This window comes from Canis aureus, chromosome 34 (assembly GCF_053574225.1).
Source record: "Canis aureus isolate CA01 chromosome 34, VMU_Caureus_v.1.0, whole genome shotgun sequence".
Classification (NCBI taxonomy): domain Eukaryota; kingdom Metazoa; phylum Chordata; class Mammalia; order Carnivora; family Canidae; genus Canis; species Canis aureus.
In genome coordinates, this window is record NC_135644.1 from 6,882,991 (window position 1) to 6,903,707 (window position 20,717).

At 37.7% G+C, this 20,717-nt stretch overlaps 1 long non-coding RNA gene across 6 annotated transcripts in view; it reads left to right on the plus strand.

Moving 5' to 3' along the window:
• LOC144304739 (uncharacterized) overlaps positions 1 to 4,189 on the plus strand; it is a 152,354-nt gene extending 148,165 nt beyond the window's left edge. For 5 of the 6 annotated variants that reach the window (XR_013371712.1, XR_013371713.1, XR_013371711.1 and 2 more), the window contains one exon: positions 1,342 to 1,420. This is a non-coding gene — a long non-coding RNA (uncharacterized LOC144304739). Of the gene's footprint in view, positions 1 to 1,341; positions 1,421 to 2,559 lie in introns of those variants that run through there. The other variant, XR_013371714.1, reaches the window with a different exon arrangement.
• The last annotated feature ends 16,528 nt before the right edge of the window (positions 4,190 to 20,717 follow it).

Consider the following 20,717-nt stretch of genomic DNA (forward strand, 5'->3'; position numbering starts at 1 on the left):
CTGTACCATTCTTACCTCCTGTGAAAGGAAGACCTTTGCTTTCTTAGGCTAACCCTGAGAGTGAAATTTCTAGATCTTGTGAGGCCTGCAACTTTTGCATTCTTCTTTAAAGATGCCTCTTGCATTCTTGGTTAGTCCATAAAAAGGCTTATTGGTTTGACTTGGTATTGAGATTAAAATAAGATCCAGCTTGTAAATGGCCAGATGATGGATCCCTTGAGTTGGACAAACTTTGATATTTGAAATTTTTCTTTCTTTTCTTTTCTTTTTTCTTCCTTTCTTTCTTCCTTCCTTCCCATGCTCCCTCCCTTTCTCTCCTCCCCCCCCTTCACCTTCTCCTCCTCCTCTTTCTCCTCCTTTCCTCCTCCTTCTTCGGAGCCTTCATCCTAAGTAACTGTCTTACTGGTACCTATAGAAAGACCAAATTTAAAAAGTGGACACAGGGACACCTAGGTGGCTCAGTTGGTTGAGTGTCCCACTCTTGATTTTGGCTCAGGCCATGATCTTGGGGTCATGGGATTGAGCCCCAGCCCCCATTGAGCCCCACACCATGCTCCATGCTCAACATAGAGTCTGCTTGTCTCTCTTACTCTGCTCCTCTCCTGGCTCATGGTTTCTTGCAAATAAATAAATAAATAAATAAATAAATAAATAAATAAATATTTTTTAAACGTGGACTCAACGAAGCATAACGGCTATTTTCAGTAACTCTCTTGATGAGAAAAAAAAAGGACAGAAATTAGACTTAAGACAAAAATGAATTTCCACATCCAATGTACATTCCCCTTCTCAAAACCCACCCCTTAAGCTTCCTCTTTTCTACAAGATTTACGGGGAGCACACTACCTAATCTCTAGGCACAAAGTATACAAGTTACACATGTAAATGCCGAAAGCCAGGAAGTAAATTTAGCAGAAGCACCCACGATGTGTGGTGGCGCTGGCTTTGCTGCCCCTTACACCATACCTCCTATTTCCCAGAGCTCTGTAGTCAGGCTTTGCCAGCTTCAGGCTTTCCTCTGCAATGTCCTTTGAATATGTATATGAGACCTCCATCACAAAGAATTGATGGTCCCTGGACAGCAGATCTTTTATATGTACATATAAAATATATATATATTTGAGAGAGCAAGAAACAGAGAGCATGAGTGGGGGGAGGGTAGGGGCAAAGGGAGAGGGAGAAGTAGGCTCTCTGCTGAGCAGAGCCCAATGAGGCACTCAATTCCAGGACCCTGGAATCATGACCTGAGCTGAATGAAGACAGATGCTTATCCAACTGAGCCATGCAGGTTCCCCGCAGCAGATCTTTTAAATTATACATCCCTTTAACTTTCTCTTTCAGAAGATCCTACTAAATGCAGAGATAAATTGGAAAGATGAATGGCCATTCACAACCCCCTTCACAGAAAGAACAGATGACCAAAATTGTTCTTAGGCCCTCCTATAAATTATCAGCTGAAGATCTGTTCGGGGGCTGATAGAAGCTAAGTTTGAGCTGTACACTCACAAAGAAAGCTTTTGTTAAAACACTTTAAACAAACTTTACAAAGACACAAATCTTTTGATCCGTATCTTAGATAGAGATCTCTGGGCTCTAAGTAGCAAGTGTATTTGGAAAGGCGGGTTATTCCTTGATAGGCTGTAATCCAGTTATTTGGTGAATTGGACACAACTGTCTTTGCCTTAGAAATCTCCATGAAACCAGAAATGTGGTTCTAGAAGCCACTCAAATCTCACCTATGCTAGCCAATCCCAAAACCTCCACTATTGATCTCAAAATGCTTGTAGATCTTGAAAAAGATCAGGACATTGGAAACAGAATTGTCTTGCCCTTAAGGAAAGAAAAATAAATAAATAGTAATTATTCTAGACTTCTGACAATAGTCCAATATAGTCCTCAAACTTCATCTTGGAGAAAATTTGAATTGCCTTTGTTATGTAGATTATCTTTGTCTTCTCTAGGCCCTAAAAGCCATCCTTTGAAATGTAAACTTTAGAAGGAGATATTTCTTATCAAAAGGAAAAAAAAAAAAAAGCATGGGAGTCAGAACTAGGAAGTATTTAGAAGCTGGACTAATGAAAAATCTTAAGTGTCTTCTCCACAAAAATTAGTAGAAAAACTTTTTATCTGAGCAGGTGAACTTAACTTATTCCTACTGTCAAAATTTGCATCCAACTGTTCTTTATAAACCAGTCAGTTTATATATATATATAAATTATATATAAATTATATATATATATAATTTATTTATTTATTGGAGTTCAATTTGCCAACATATAGCAAAACACCCAGTGCTCATCCTGCCAAGTGCCCCCCTCAGTCAATGCCTGTCACCCAGTCACCCCAACCCCCCACCCACCTCCCTTTCCACTACCCCTTGTTTGTTTCCCAGAGTTAAGTGTCTCTCATGTTTTGTCACCCTCACTGATTTTTTCACTCATTTTCTCTCCTTTCCCCTTTATTCCCTTTCACTATTTTTTATAATCCCCAAATGAATGAGACCATATAATGTTTGTCCTTCTCTGATTGACTTATTTCACTCAGCATAACACCCTCCAGTTCCATCCAGGTTGAACTTGGCCTCAGCAACTTCTTGCAAGATACATCCATGAAGGCAAGGGAAACAAAAGCAAAAGTGAATTATTGGGACTTCATCAAGATAAGAAACTTCTGCACAGCAAAAGAAACAGTCAACAAAACTAAAAGACAACCTACAAAATGGGAGAAGATATTTGCAAATGACCTATCAGATAAAGGGCTAGTTTCCAAGATCTATAAAGAACTTCTTAAACTCAACAGCAAAGAAACAAACAATCCAATCATGAAATGGGCAGAAGACATGAAGAGAAATCTCACAGAGGAGGACATAGACTTGGCCAACAAGCACATGAGAAAATGCTCTGCATCACTTGCCATCAGAGAAATACAAATCAAAACCACAATGAGATACCACCTCACACCAGTGAGCATGGGGAAAATTAACAAGGCAGGAAACAACAAATATTGAAGAGGGTGTGGAGAAAGGGGAACCCTCCTGCACTGTTGGTGGGAATGTGAACTGGTGCAGCCACTCTGGAAAACTGTGTGGAGGTTCCTCAAAGAGTTAAAAATAGACCTGCCCTACGACCCAGCAATTGCACTGTTGGGGATTTACCCCAAAGATACAGATGCAGTGAAACGCTGGGACACCTGCACCCCGATGTTTCTAGCAGCAATGTCCACACTAGCCCATCTGTGGAAGGAGCCTCGGTGTCCATCGACAGATGATGGGTAAAGAAGCTGTGGTCTATGTATACAATGGAATATTCCTCAGCCATTAGAAACAACAAATAAACCAGTGAGTTCTGTGTTGTGCTTGACTAATGGCTCAAATTTTAAGGCAACGGCTATGGGGTCACTGCGTCTGTTTATATGCTTATGTGTGAATATTGTAGGTAAAAGTGGTATTTTTCTACTTCTAGATGGTACTGCCAAAATTAATTTGTAAAGAGCTCTATTTACTTAGCTTAAAATTAAGTGCTTATGAATTAAGTGTTCCTAGGTTCTCAGAAGTATAACAGAAATGAACCCAAATACTTTGTGGGTCATGTGATCTGGAAAAATATTCAGTATTTTTTTTTTTTTAATATTCAGTATTAAAACTAGTTTAAGTTCATTGGTTTTGTTAAAATTGACATGTCTTTAGAGTTATCAACATTGAATGTAATGCAGATATAAAACTTCTTTCTGCCTGGGTTTACTAGTCAAATAAGTTCATGTTTTGCATCTCTGTTACAGAAAATTGTCAGCAAGAAAAATAGCCTGGGAATATGGCTGATTTTGTCTAATGGGTCATGAAATTCTCATGGGTAGTCTAAACATAATTGTTAGGTGAAAGTGACTTAGGGAGATGTGACTGGGATAAGAGGTTTTGGGTGTACTTTTTACCTCTAGTTACATTTTATGGTATGTGTACTTAAAAATAGTTTCCAAAATCTTCTTGGTAACTTGAACCTTTAGAGTTTAGCTAACTTAAATGATGGAAATTCATTAACATATAAATCATTTCCAAATAAAGTATAATAGAAAAACATTAATTACTGAACATTGGTGTATTTACTTCTGGCTTCTGGACTACAGAGAAACTCAAGATAAATTTGAGTCTGTTAGTAAACAGTTCTTGTGCTTTATTGAACGATTTACTATGAAGTAGCATGTGCTTCTAGAAATTACAAAATGTATTCATAAATTTGCCAGTCTAAGGAATACTGGTGCACCAGACTGTTCACCATAACTTCCTTTTTAGTTTTCACTAGAAATTAAAGTTTCTAATGGCTAAGGATTCTAGTTAATATCTGTAACGAAAACTACTAGAAATGATAATGGAAACATCTCCATATGTAAGGAAAGTAGGATGTATGTTTTTAGCTAAGGAAGGTATACGGGATGGAAATACTTTTTTTTGGACGGGGGTGGGGGGGTGGGGGTGGGGAGTAAATTTGCCCCAAAGCAAAACTGGCTATTTCAAAAGGAAATAGGAAAAACACGACGAAATCGGAAACTTGTAGGTTTGTGGAAAGGAATCTTTAGACGGAAATTTTATGCATCTCTGGGACTGGATACTACTGAAATGAATTTAAATGAGTAAATGAATTTTAATATCAAAAGTAAGCTGGTGCAAAATTAGAATTTGGTTTTCTTTCTGTTAAAAGGATAATGTTATCTTGAACTAGTAGTCTGCTCTTGATAAGAGACTATAAAAGGTTTATCTTTACCTTTTAAAGTAATCTGCCTGAAAGTGAAGACTTTGTACTTGATCAGAATAATTCCTTGTGTTTCATGTTATCTCTATCATCACATCTTTGATTACTTAAGTAAACCTAGTTCTCTGAATATTAAAAGAACTAAATTTTGCTCAGAACTATGTAACCTTCTATATTTGCCTGTGAAATCTTTGTTACTTTGGTTAAATAGATGAGTATTGTTTCACAGTGATCTATGATCCTATTTAGTCATGAGAACAAAGCTCAGTGATATTTTTGACAAACTTCCCCAAATCAAATTCTCCATGAAGTCCTTTTGAACTGGAAGAAATTTGGGGATAATCCAAAGGGTCCCTGGAATATATAGAAAGATTTGTTAAACTAATTAGGCTTATTTGGTTTGTTAAATTGCATGGGAAGCATTGTCAAGTGATGTTAAACTTTCTTAGGTTATATTTGTACAGATACACGCTACTAATATATTAATTATTAACATCAGTATGTTATTAATGTAAGGGTTCTACAAATTATATGAAATTCCTAAAAATCTAATATGTCCTGGTATAATGTTATCACTTGTAATTCTAAGTATCTTGAAGTGCTGCGTGTCACAGAAATAACCAAATTTTCTTGTTAACGGCATTGTAATGAAGTCTCATCAGATATTTAAAAAAGATTTATTTATTTATTATTTTAAAAATATTTTATCTATTTATTTGACAAAAGGAGGTGGGGGGAGAGATAGAACAAGCAGGGGGAGCCGCAGAGGCAAAGGGAGAAGCAGGTTTCCCACTGACCAGGGAGCCCGATGCAGAGCTCCATCCCAGGACCCTGGGATCATGACCTGAGCCAAAGGTAGATGCTTAACCAACTGAGCCACCCAGGTGTCCCTATTTATTTATTATAGAGAGAGAAAGGGAGAGAGTGTGCATTCGCGCACATGAGTAGAAGAAGGGACAGAGGGAAAGAATCTTTCTGAGCAGACTCCCTGCTGAGCATAAAGCTGGGAGGTCATCCCCACTACCCATGAGATCACTATCAGAGTCAAAACCAAGACCTGGATGCAACTGACCAAGTAACTCAGGTGCCCCCTCTCATCAGATTTTTAACCATGGCCACTTTTAAGTCTTTGTCACTTATATTGAGTTATTCTTTCACTCTGATGCTTTTGCCAAAGTGCATCTTCATGGAGACCCCTGGAAAGTGCTCTAGAATACAGGTTTCTGATAACTTTAGGATCATAAAACTGAACTGGGAATAAATGTTCAGGACTAATGGAAAAACTAGATTCAAGCAGTACAAAATTAATAACATGGGACTGAATGAGCTGATGAGGATGATTATAGTGTTTGCTGACTTTTTTTTTTTTAAAGATATTTATTTATTTGAGAGAGAGAGAGAGAGAGAGAGAGCCAGCAAGAGAGAGCATGAGCACAAGAGAGAGAAAGAAGCAGGCTCCTCTGCTGAGCAGGGAGCCCAATGGAGGGCTGGATACCAAGACCCCAGGATCATGACCTGAGCTGAAGTCAGCCCCTTACCCGACTGAGCCACTCAGGCATCCATGTGACTTTTTATTTTATTCTTGAATTTTTACTATTTTTTTTTCCAGATTTAAGGAAACTTTTTCTCTCTCTTTTTAAACTTCTATTTATTAGAGCGTGCATGTGCGAGAGAGCAGGTGAAAGAGAGAAAGGGAGACAGAGAGCCGGGGTGGGGGGAGCAGGGGCAGAGGAGAGAGAGAGGGAGAAGCAGGCTCCCCACGGAGCAGGGAGCCAGATGTGGGGCTCAATCCCACGACCCTGGGATCATGACCCGAGCTGAAGGCAGTGCTTAACCTACTGAGCCATCCAGGTGCCCCCAAACTTTTTCTCTTAAGATAACTATGACTTATAGCAATTTGATAAAATATACCTTTGTGAATAAACTGAAGTTATCTTTTTCCCTACTTGATCCCTCTAGAATTAAAAAAATCTGAGTATTCTTATATTTTTTATTGTCATAGCAATATATATATATATTTTTGCATAAGTTCAGTGAGAATCTATTCTCTGTGTACTAGGATACAACTGGAAACACTGGTTTTATTACCAAGGCTTTGACTGGAATGTCATATTTAAGACAGGCAGGCATAGCCTCAGATATGACCAGATTGCCATAAACAACTAGGGTTGACTTTATGGAGCCAATAAAGCCCCTCCAAAAACGTCACCAGGACGTTTGCTTAGAGTTCCCAGGAATGTCACCAGGTGAGTTAAGGAAGGCTACTTTGCATCAGGTGCGGGAACTCAGGATTATTTTTGGCATCTTGAAGAGAGAGGAATTTACCCAAATATATAGATATTGTAGACAAGTCTGATGACAAGTCCTTGGCTTGGTTTCTTGGCCTTAAGAGGCTTTTAAAAGTTCAGTCGGAGACTCCTTATGAAAAGTTCCAGCAAAGCAGATTTAAAAAGAGCCTATGTGGCCAACTGCTATTCTTGCTGCACTTATGTAAATAATCAGATCGTGTTTATTAAAACTAAACTTTTACAAAAATAACTTGCCTTAATTTGGCCATATTTGATAGAAATGAAGGTGATTTTAGAGAGGAAAATTATGTTTCAGTAACATACCTTTGTGGATATTAGGTTCTAGTTTTGATTGTCTTTGAGAATTCGTTGTTTGCCTATAAACCGGACTGGATCCTGAATTCCTGTGGTTTCCTCACATATCTGGCTCTGACTTTACAAATTAACGTTTGCAATTTTCTTCCACCTTTTGACTTGGGATCACTGCTCATTTTCCTGAAGCCCTGAAAACTGAAGCTGGATGATTTGAGACAAACTTCAAAGAAAACACCACACTAGCTCATGTTTAGACAGTCTTCCCTGTGCCCGTTGCTGTCGGGGTCACTCAAAAAAAGTTTGCTGGTACCCCCAATGACATCACCAGAGACTTTCAAACTGCAAACCAGCACAATCCCTCGAACTGCCACTGTCTGCTCTCGCTCCATCTGGAGATGCTTCCAGACTGACATCTAGAAATCTCGACTGGTAGCTCTCAGGGCTCAGACACTGTGTCCGTAATTTGCTCTGACCTCCAACCTCTAGTTTTCTTTGTTTCTATAGAAATACTTCTTATTAAATACCCGATTGCTTGCTTACAGGCTATAGGCCTAATCTTGGGATCCCACCTGCATCACCTGCTTCCTGAAAGGAGATACAACCGTTCAACTCAACTTACCTATTCTCAAGACTGAGACTGGTTCAATGAGCTACGGAACAACCTATCAACTTGGTTTCTAGACCATGAAATGTCTTATTTGAAGTTTCAAAGGTGGAACTGAAGGGGAACAGACTTTGCTACCCCCAAATATGTCTCATTGGCATATTGATTATGTTAAGCTGGTTATTTTTCTCAAAGCGGCAGATGTGAAACAAGTTCTAAAAACTGAGTAGAAGCTAACCTTGTGTAAGAGATTTACAATCTGTAAGGGAAATCTCCATTTACTGTGCCAGGAAGACAGGGTAACCCAATCTTTAGGAACTATTTTTTTTTTATTACATCTTTTATTTTAATGCTGGTACAGTTAACACGCAATGTTATATGACCTTAGGTGCGCAAGAAACTTGGTGCTTCTAGAAACTTATCAGAGGAGAAGGCAATGACTTAAATCTGCGTAACAACCTTACATTTGCTGTGTTTTTCTAGTGACCTTGCATAAGACAACCCCATCCTCAACACCCTTTGTCTTTAGTGAAGATGATATTTAAGATGGCTTCAGCCATCTCAGAGACTTATGGTCTTCCTGGGTCTCTGCCGTGTATACAGGAGGTAGACATGGTATTAAACTTCTGTTTGTTTTACTCCTGTTGTCCTATCTTACATGATTTAATCATTAAACTAGCCACAGAACCTGGAAGGGAAGAAAGAAAAGCTTTTCTGCCCCTACAATATCTTCTACCAAAATGTAAGCATCTTTTTTAGGGCCAATAAAACTTTGGAAAAAAAAAAACAAAGAGTTTTTTGAGTCTCACAAGAGATGGGCACTCTGAAAACCAGGAAAAAAAAATTTAATATAACCAAAAATATCACCTACAATAAATTTAGGGAAAAAGAAGTTTAAAAATTATGTTTTTAAAAAAAGATTTATTAATTTATTTGAGAGAGATTGTGAGCACAAGTGGGTGGGGAGTGGAGGTAGAGAGAGAGAGAAAGAAGCAGACTCCCCTCTGAGCAGGGATCACACATGGGGCTTAATCCCAGGACCCTGAGATCAAGGCATGACCCAGGCAGATGCTTAACCAACTGAGCCACCCAGGTGCCCCCAAAAGAACGTTTTTTTTTTTTTTTTTTGGTAAATTTATTTCTGAAGTCTAAGCAGGTATTATCAGTATTACACTGATGATTTCACTTTTCTTCTGTGAAAAATTTATCAGAAACCGTTATACCTTTCCTAGGTTCCATGATTATTATTTTTATTTGTGTAACAAGAGGAAGTTAAATTGTTTTCCACCTTGATAGGAATTTGAGATGTTTCTTCTGCATGAGTGGTTAAAAATGACTAACATTTTAAGATCTGTCTTTTTTCTTAATAAAAACATTATTTGTTGTAGTTTTCAAAGGAAAGAGACTTAAACAAATGGAGAAAATATCCATATTTTTAAATGCAGCTCAACAAAGTATGGCAAATCATCCAGATAATATTGTTTATGATCATGTCACATCATCTTCAGTGTGAGATGATCACAGCAACAGATAAAACAGACATAAAGACATATTTCTCCTCTCTCTATAGCACAGCCAATCTGGCAGTGAAAAGGACACTTGGTACCTTTTTATTTATCTAGAGTGCAAATGCTTCCGCTTGCCAAAATAATAAAATAGAAGGTTTCAGATTTAAAATCAGATAAAGAGCTTCAATGCTCACAAATGCTCACAAATTCTAGAAGTCTTCTAATGTGCTAGCCTTGGCATGCTGCATTTGCCATGAGCCTGACTAAAGAGCCTGCTCATCTCTGCGCTGTATTTTTCCACCTTCTGCCTTTGAGGTTGCTGAGATGTGTCATCCTACAGATGAATACAACAAAAAATTAAAGAGATTCGTCTATGAACATACTTTCTTGTCTCAAGTGCTGCACAGGGGAATGTTTTACTAGCTACTTCAGTGCTTTGTGAAGGAGAAAGTATACTCAGAAAAATTGTTGTGTTATAACTGAGAACGTGTTTTAAAAGGAGAACATGGGGGCACAGGGAAGTTTGATGATTTCTCCAAATTGCACTGCTCATTGAAAAGAGGACAGAGATCTTTTGATTTCCAAACTCATGCTTTTGCCTACCCCTCGTCTTCCTTAGCAGTCATACAAACCGTGGCCTGATGAGTTCCCGCTGCAATGAACTCATCATCTTGGGTGGCCTGGGTTGGAATTTTAGCCACCTCTTTCTTTCCTTGTTTTCTCTGACTCCCCAACCTAGCACAAATATACACAAAATATTTAATTGGCTTAGAGGACAAAGTACCACTATTTTTAAACTATTATTCTATTCAAGGATTTGCTGTGGTCTAAAATAAAATTAGCCACATAACAGATGTTTATAAGAATTTACAGTATGCAGAAGTACTACCATCATTGCCAAATAAACTTTAGATGAAGCCGTAAGGGAAATTCTATGTGTCACAAACCAAATGACAACAACAAGGACAAAGCAGTAAAGAGGTGGTGTCTTCCGAAGTCTCTAATGAGCACTGAGACAAATTCTCACCAGCAGCCACACAGACCACCCTGTTTACTAGACTGGTACTCAGACTTTTACTTGGTCATGGTTTTGCAAGTGATTAGTGTTTAGGGAGAAAAAAATTGCAAAAGACAGAAGCCACAGAATGCTGGTTACTTTCTTCTGAAAAGCTAACACAGTTATCCTTACAGGTGCATTTGGTAGGCCCTTACTGTATGCAGAACACTGTTGTGGGAGTTAAGGGATAACAGCATTTGAGAAAGACATATTCTTTTTCTTCCTCAAGGAGCTCTCAATCCACTTAATCAGGAACTGGTGCCCCTAGTCAGTATTGGGTTCCTACAGAAGAAACTAGTCCAACCAGTAGTGATTTGGGGCACTCTTGTGACAAATTTATATTCTCAAGCAGTTGAGGGGAAGCCCACCCTGAGGACTCAAAATGATGTACTGAAAAGCAATATCCTTTCTGTGTATTTGCTTCCCCTTAGAATCGGTGCGAAATAAGGGACTGAAATCTAATAAAACTCCATCTAAATGTATTCCCTACAGCTAAGGTGTGCTGACTTAATCCTAGTACCACCCAGGGATTTAGAGAGACTAACAGTGGTTTACTGTTAAGCAGTAACATCATAACAGGGAATACTTTCCTTGGCTATTGGCCCATGCTTTGAAATATATAAATGCCTGCAAGCATTACATTGATGATTTGAAACCCAGAAGTAATCTATCCTTTTCATCGATAAAGCAGACACACACAAACACACAAAACAATGGAGGAGGAAAGAATGCGTCACACCAACATCCTGTATCATTTCTTGAAGGCCTGATGAATAAGCCAACTGTGGACAAGCTGTATGAACACCTGTAAGCAATCTACGATCCAGGGCATTTCCTAGACAATATACTTTTGCAAACAACTCGTGGCCAGGATGCCCTACTATCTATACTTCGAAAAAAAGGAAAAAGAAAAAAGAGATGGAAGGAGACAAGAAAGAAGAGAATTGAATTTTATTCATAGGGGCAAAGAAGAACCTGGAGATAATATTTTGCTTAGCTTCATAACGTTACAATAAACAATGTTCAATTACATTTTGGCATCAAATAAATAGTGCTGAATGTAACTTTAAGATCCACTGAGCCCCTTCCCCAACTCTGTGACTCATAACTGCAAACCCCCTTGAATCAATTGTTTTTCAATGGTTATGAACAACCACTTAGAGATCTGCAGCACATAATTTATGTTTTTTCGCTAAGTTCCAGGTCCTAGTCACACTGTGTGCTCTGTGTCTTCCTGTGTGACTCAAAGGTAACCGAAGAAAGCGACATCTCTTGCAGCGTCCACTCCTGAGGCCTGACTATATTTACTATCTCCATCTCAGCCAGGTGTGGAGCCAGGTGTGGAACTACCCAGTAGTTCAGAATAGAACTTGTTACCAGCAAGACCTTTAAATATAGCATGAGATTTAGTGAAAATACATTATGATATCTTAATTAGGTACTTTTTCATTCCAATGGAGGGGTTGGGGACAATTTTAGGTGCCCTTGGACTATTGATTGTTCTTGCTTTGGAAAATTTTCAGTCAATAATCATCATGCCTGTGAAAAACTTTGAGACCTTCATAAGCTGAAAGTGGAATAGTGGTTGTCTGAGAAACTCATTTATGCTTTACAGGCATTCTTTTGGCCTATCTCTAGACAGGTAGCCCTTATTTTGGAACCATCTCTGAGGTAGACTTGACATAATCCAGGAATCAGTTTGGCAGGCTGTACTGAGGTATCTTTAACAATGACTTGTCTGTATTAAATAGTAGGACAATATGCTTTACTCCCACCACCGCCAACAAAAACAAGATAGAGTTCAATGAGGTATTTAACAAAAGATGAAACATTGCATGACAGGGACTAAATCGTTGTTTGTGATAAAATCAAATTTATATTGCAACTATTTAATTTTTTAATGAACTATAAGTCTTCTCTTTTTGGTGCAAATTGGCAATGGTTAGCACTCTAAAAATTAGGACTTATTATGCTACAATGATGCTGCTGAGTATTATTTTTAGCAGAACTCAGAGAAATAAAATAAGATTCTCATGTTAAAAGGCTGTGTGTGTGTGTGTGTGTGTGTGTGTGTGTGTGTGTTTGGAGACTGGATTTTTTAAAAATATTTTTTTTATTTATTTATGAGAAACATACAGGGGGTGGGGGCAGAGACACAGGCAGAGGGAGAAGCAGGGTCCATGCAGGAAGCCCGACATGGGACTCGATCGCAAGTCTCCAGGATCATGCCCTGGGCCAGAGGCAGGCACTAAACTGCTGAGCCACCCAGGCTGCCCCTGGATTTTTTTTTTATAAGGACCCTTGTATTGAAAACTATCATTACTTAATTTAGATGAGTTTTAACCCTCTGTATGTAAGTTCCTGTATTATTTTTGGATCTAAGTCTACTATTTTGGTTAGAACCAAAATTATTACTACTATTATTTTTATTTTATTTTTTGAGAGAGAGAACGAACAGGGGAAAAGGGCAGAGAGAGGGTGACAGAATCTTATTAAACAGGCTTTAAGTCCAGCATGGAGCCTAACACAAGGGCTTTATCTCATGAGCCTGAGATCATGATCTGTGTTGAAATCAAGAGTTGGACACCCCAACTGAGCCACCCAGGCATCCCAGAACCAAAACATTTTTTAATAAATTAAAGCTATTTAGACTATTTCTAAATATGAACAAAATAGAAAATAGGCAAAACACAGGTAAACTTAGGAAGCTCTGTTTTGTGCTGCCATCTTACCACTCCTGACATAGTCATTTCAGTTGCCTCAGGTCCTGAGCCCAACCCTTCCTTATACCACCGTGACTCACTCTCCATGTTATTCTAGACTGAAAGAAATATCTGGAGGCCCTGAGGATCCATACGGTGAATATTCTGAAAAGTTAAGGAAGGGCATTATTGTGGCTGGTCATAAGACTTGGTAAGAAAACTATATATTAAATGCAAGAACTCCTGAAAGAATCCATAAACAGAGATAAGATGGTATAAGAGCAGTGGCTAAGGTAGATGAGCTGAACAGCGCATGAAAAGAGCATGAGGAAATATCCTAGACAAACAGAGATACTGAAATGGTAAAAATGGAAAGGGATCCACAACTTCAGGGCTGTAAAGAAGGAATATGCAGGATTTAGGGAACATTTCAAGATGGGAAGGATTAAAAAATAACCCTGAGGTGTTTTTTGGTTTTATTTCTTTTTATTTCTTTTTATTTTTTTATTATTATTTTCTTTGTTTTTGTTTTTTTTGTTTTTAATAATACTTGGGTAAGACAACAATGGAAAACTGATAGCATTAAAATGTAAGGGAAAATAACCTATTCTGGGTGGTAAACTATTAAATGGGCTTTCAGACTTGCTAAATTTGAGGTAACAACGAAACATCCATATTAAATTTTAAAAATACATAACAGAGATGCCTGGGTGGCTCAGTCTGTTGAATGTCTGACTCTTGGTTTTGGCTCAGGTCATGATCTCAGGTTTGTGAGATTAAGCCCCCTGATGGGCTCCATGCTTGGAATGGGGTCTGCCTGAGGTTTTCTCTCCCCCTCTGCCACTCTCACTGTTCACACTCTCTCTCAAGTAAATAAATAAATCTTTTTTAAAAAGTATGTAATAAGAGTCTTCATACCTGCACAGAAGTTTGTTTTCAAGGTATTTTCTCATATTATTTTGTAAGATCCTCCCAATTTTAGGAGGCCTATTTTACAAATAAGAAATTGAAAGTCAAATAAGTTGAATGAATTATCTAAAGACGCACAGCCCTTAAGTTGTAGAGCTAGGATTCTAACACAAATGTTCTGATTCCTAAATCTAGAATAATTATGCTTATACTCAGTATTTGGAGACAAATTAAAATTTGTCCCTGAGATTTTGGAACTTACAAGGTAAAAGAAAATAATGAAAACCCAAACCAGGTTATCCAGGAGAAATCTCAGATAGATGTAAGATTTACTGTAATTTATTCATCCACCTTTTTTGGGTTGAATTGTTATCTAGCTTGATTTCTTTTCCTGTACACTACCACATTCCTACTTCTGAGTTTTTTCAGTTTTGCTACAAGCATCATGCTCAACTGAAAATCTGTGAATTGCAATCTGGTCTCATGTCCCATGAGTCTCCTCAACTCTGCTTTAAGAATAAAACCATGAGCTCAAGTAAATAACTTAAGGTAAAGGTGACCTTCAATCCAGGAAAGGAGGGGAATTAGTGAAATAGCCAGCATCTAGCCCAATTAAGTCACATCCTTGGACATGCCTATCATCTCTCTATTTTCAACCGTTTTTCTAACTTAGATCTTACAGGAATAGAAACTCAAGTTATCTGGAAAGTCTATTTATTTTGAACTCATTATTCTACAAATCCAGAAAAAATAATACATTGTATTAAGGGATATTTTTAGGAATTTAAGTATATCAAAGAACTGGTTCTTTTTCCAGGACATATTTCCTATATTTGGTGGAAATTCTGTGTGTGTTGTGCATGTATACCTTGAGTATATATGCAATATAAGAGGGAGAGGTGAAGTAATATAAATTAAATAATCATCATGGAACAAAAATAATAGCAACAATGAGTTTCAATTGAGAAGGCTCTCTGGAGGTTTGGAAGGTGGAGTTAGGCACTAAACGAGGGCCAAGATCTGGTCAGTTGATATAAGATGGGATTCCAACCGGGAAAAACCAAAAGAAGCAAAGGCATAGGGCCTCAAAAGAAGACCTACTGACATGTACAAAGGACACTCACAATGTGGACCTACTTGGGAAAAATAAGTAGAAACAAATTTAAATTTGAAATCAATATCCCCCACTCATGCTGTGACTTTCTAAGATTAGTCTAAATAGTATTTCTACTCATTAGATCCACATTTTTTCTTCTCATTTGTGTTTTCTTTATAATAGCAAGTGAAGCTTTGAAGACAAAAATTATCCAATTAACGTTTTTCTTCAAGGTGGCATTTAAAAAATTTAATTAAAACAATTTATTTATAGATTTCTCTCCTAATTAGAAGCTACCAGAAAAAATAAAGAAAAACACTGGTCTTAGGAACAAAGATTGATGTAAGCATAACATGCAATTTTCCTGGCCTGTGTAAAGATATTTAATGAGCAAATAATATCAAGTGACAATATCACGCCACTTAAAGCCAACTAATGACATTTGTCTAGTAATCCCTGGCATCTGTGCTCAATTTCCTCAGAACATTCCTAAAAAGGCAGAAAAAACCCCCACAAGTCACAAGGGTACCAACAACTAGGTCTGACAACTTACCTCTCCCTGATTTAGAGGTCTACACTGCAAGGCTAGCCAGGTTGGTAATTGCAATGAAAGAAATAAAATTCTGAGACTGGTACTCTTGAAAAGAGTAGGAAGGTCCTTCAGGACCCACCTTTCCCAGACCTAACCCCAACTCTATCATAGCTTGACTCCAGACACAGTACAGGCTGTTTTCCCTCCACTATGTGGTTCTTGCCCTTGGAAGGATTAGATTAGACATTATGCCATCTTATCCTACATACATTCAGAATTTGTAACCCTAAACACCAAGTGTGTAGAAAGAGGGTAGACTGGGAAAGTGATCAGGAACTGAGGTTGCGTTCTAAAAAGTGCTGTGAGCCAAAAAATAGTCTGGGGAGGATTCTTTTCCATTTTGACCAGGTAATCTTTGGCTCCACCTCTTGGACACTGGGCTGTAGGCTTCATTATAGACACTATGGTCTGTGTTCTGTTCTCTGGTCTGTGGTTAGAGACTGTATCTTCATATATCTTTCCTTCAAATTCCCCCAAAACTGGGAACTAGCTCAGCCATAGTGAGGATTCCCTTTAAATTTGATCTGGGTGCTTTTCAGATTTTTATTTCCTGGAATTTGGAATAGACTGATAAGTTGGTAAGAATTTGAATTGGAGGGATGCCTGGGTGGCTCAGTGATTAAGTGTCTGCCTTCAGCTCAGGAAGTGATCCCAGAGTCCTAGAATCGAGTCCCACGTCGGGCTCCCTGCATGGAGCCTGCTTCTTCCTCTGCCTATGTCTCTGCCTCTCTCTCTGTGTCTCTCATGAATAAATAAATAAAATCTTTAAAAAAGAATTTAAATTGCAGAGATGCCTCAGATTCTTATTTTTGAGTTTATTATTCCTACATGGACACCTGTTGTTGTTGTTGTTGTTGTTATTTGTGATCCTCAACAATAACAGCGGAAGGGAATACCTATCTCTATCCTCAGCCCGCCCTTGTTCATCTTCACTCTCCAACTGAAGGATATTAGCAAGGTGGGTTTTTTTTTTTTTTTATTTAAATTCCTTCTACCTTCCCTTATTCTTCTTCTACTTTTTTGCACTGCTCTGTCAAGAACTGGTGACATCCTGTAATTTGATTCAAATTGTATTATGCAGTGAGATGGATATTTATATTACTATATCTATACTCAGAAAAATTGCTGAGAGGACTTGGAAGAAATGTTTGATGAGCACTTTGGGATATGGAAGTGAGATGGCAATGAGTAGGCTCAAGTAAAAATGGATGAACAAAGATGGCCCTCCATCAGGAGTAGTATCTGTTAGAGGCAGGCCCATTAACCAGAACACTGGTGTATAGAAGTTTGGCGGAAAGGAGAGAAGAATTTCTGAATTTCAGAGTGAGCCAACATAGCTGGGCCTCTTCCAGTTGGCCAACTCTCAGCCCTTACAGGGCACTTCTACCTCCCGAGGGGCCTCAGGAACTCTCAGCTATAATTCTTACCATCCTAAGGTCTTCGGGTTCTGTGAAGCTGAACTGCTCTCAGTGGGCCCATCTGCCTTGTTCCTCCCACAGTCATTACCCATTTATTGCTCAAGACTTCCCTATGAAGCATCAAATTTCCAGGATGACATTAAGAGAAGCCTAACACTGAGGACATTTGAATATGTGGCAGGAGTGGTAGAGTTGGTGGGGGAGAAAATGCATAGGAAAAATAGATAATCAGAAGTTTAATAACTGCAAATATTCCAGAATTTGTTGGCTTTAGATAAGTTCTCATAGGCTTTCCTCCTCTATTCTTAAAAAAACAAAACAAAACAAAACAAAAAATCCCTGAAAAGTCACATTAGTTTAGCTTGGGTCACTTCTTCCCACTAAACTCAGGATAGTAAGTAAATCATAGGTGATCACTATAAAACATGTAAACTTTGCAGGCAGATGAACATAAAGTATGAGAGGCTGGACATCACGTGGGTAACTAAGAGATGTGTATTGCACCTCACTGGATACAAAATTCAGACTTTGCTCAGGTGCTGTTAGAAACCTCGGATAGCACTTCTTACAGATCTTGCTAACCTGGGCAGTAGCATTTTAATAAATAACTAAAAAGAAAGGGTGTGTGTGTGTGTGTGTGTGTGTGTGTGTGTGTAGGTACAATGCAAAATAAGGTAAATCCCCAAAATGTCTATTTCAATCTTTCTCAAGGTTTAAAGTCCTTTATTGACTTGAAGTCACTTGTTTAAGTCACTGTAAAGTTAAACAAGGTTTGTTTGAACAAGATAATGCCATTATTGCAATCTCACTGACCTTGGCATAAGGTCAAGAGGATGCGGCATGTACTTTCAATGTTACACTGGGGCACTGTTGGTGAGACCCAATGTCCTGCCCAGAACGTTCCTGGTTTTAGCTCTGAGAGCCCAATGTCTGGGAAACCCCTGAGTTCTTAGAAAACCAAGACAGGTAATCACACTGTAGACCCAAAAATTATTTTAGTGCCTAAGGAATGCCCTTTTGTTTGACTATTGCCTGCTATTGTTTAAGGACAATGACTTGGTGAAGTTACATGTTACTTTGTAGATCCTGTCTGGTAGAAATGCAGATAAATTGTTTAGTACAAAAGATAACTCCAAAAGTTATGATTTTGTTTTAAATATTTTATGTATGTATGTATGTATGTATGTATTTATTTATTTATTTATTTATTTGAGGTGGCACATACATCTGAGGGGGGAGCACTAAAGGGGGAGGAAAAGAGAAAGAGGGAGAGAGTCTCAAGCAGACTCCATGCTGAGTGTGAAGCCTGGCGGGAGGCTCCATCTCAGGACCTCAAAATCATGACCTGAGCTGAAACTAAGAGTGAGATGCTTAGCTGACTGAGTCACCTAGGCTCCCAAGTTATGGGTTGCTTTTTTTTTTTTTTAACAATTTTTAAAATTTCTCTATAGCTACCCTAGAAGTCTTCTTTAAAAATTCCTTTTAAAAAAAAAAAAAAACAAAAAAAAAATAAAAATTCCTTTTACATGCTTATAAATACCTAGTTTTTAAAAATGCTTTACTTCCTTATTAAATCACACCTTAATCACTTAATGAATCTTTGGTGTGTTCATTTCATATATGCGTAACAATTGTTAAATTACTTAAACAAAGAGGCCATTAGACTGAGGTGGTTTTAATGCCTCAGTAGCCTATGTCAGCGAACCAAAAGCTAAGCTTGAAAGTCTCAAAGATAAGGAATTAAAACCTAAGGATGACCTATCACAAATAACGAACTAAGCTTTCCGAAATAAGGCAACCTCTTAAAACATAGCCAATCAAATCATTTCCTTGCTTTGCTTCCATCTCTTGTCTATAAATGTCTTCCCTTAGCTTTTGCTGATGGAACACTTCTAACTACTTCTGGTTTGGTACTGTTCAATACCAATCAATTCTTTGCTCAAATAAACTTAAAAATTTTAATATGCCTCAGTTTACCCTTTAACACAGTCATATTTTAATGGTTAAAAATTCATACTATGGCATCACTAAAGAAGACAACACCATCATGATTTCAATGCAGTTCCTTTAGATAATCATATTTTAGCCAAGGTACCCATGCATTTCTCTAAGCTTTAGTTTACTTATCCCCAAATATGAAGATAATGTAGGGTTTTTGTAATAATCAAATGAGATAAATCTATATTAATTATAAAGCAAAATAGCTTATATACAGTAAGGCTCTATTTATGCTTTATAGTCATGGTTATCAACTCATTACCATATTTCTTCCTCTGGAGTTTTGAACACCTAAGATTAAGAAAATATTTCTGCTTGTATCAATGTATCCTCATTGGAAGAGTCTATATGATTAGAATCGATATATTATGATTCAAAACATGGTTTGCTGTCCTTCTTAAGTCTTTTATCATATACTGTTATTCAGAATACAGCCCCATTTTATATTTGTGGGAGAATGAATCAGTTCTGAGTGCACTGCCTTGAATTTGTTCTTATTGAATTTCACCATATTTAATTCAGACTCTCAATTTTTTTAGCATCAGTCTGAATTCTTTCCAAATAACTTGGTCTCTGCTATTTTTGTTGTCTTTTGTAAGGTGATACATATAACAAGGTAGGAATGCTTCATGAAAACATTCAGTTTTTTTCAGAATTAAAGGATATGAGAAACATTATTAATGACACAGTAAAGGACATTTTAATCCAACAGTAATTCAGTTCTATATTACATACTTTGAATATTTCTGTAACTTAAATAAAATTAACCAATTAACCTCCAAAAAAGTAAGATAATTCATATACTTATTTGCTCAAAACTATCAAAATATTATTTAAATATTCCAGGTTGGGTTTTTTTTTTTTTTTGCCTAATTTTTAAAATTTCATGATATCTGAAAGTCATTATAAAATGCCATAAAATCCCTCAGGTAAGGCATCAGAGTGACAAAAGGCACTATCCTTCATTACACATGCAGTATAGTATAGTGGGGAGTAGACTGTCGCTGGGGTCCTGCAGGCTGTGCCAAAATCCAAGCACTGCTACTTGCTAGATTTTTGAGTTAATTGCTTTATCTCTCTGAACCTTAGTTTACCGATATGTAAAGTGGGGATAAGAACACTGACCATGTAATAGGGAGGCCCCTGCGGAGACAATGAGATAATACACATAAAGCACAAAGCAAAGTAGCTGGTACATGGAATTTAATAAGTTTTAGCTATTTATATCATCACTGTAGGATGAACTGCCAGTTCATATGTACATCCAACAATAAACAGGTTTTGCAATCATAAAGAAGAATCATTAAGAAGAGCAGAGTGATTAGATATTGGCATATTGGCAGGGGATTAAGATTTCTCTTGCCTTTCTGCTTTCCCAATTATTAGATCACTGAGCTTTGCTTCTGAAGAGGTGATTATTTGATAGAATAAGACCCCTGGCAGGTTGGAGGAGCAGGACATGGATAGACTTCAGGATTGACCCTTAAC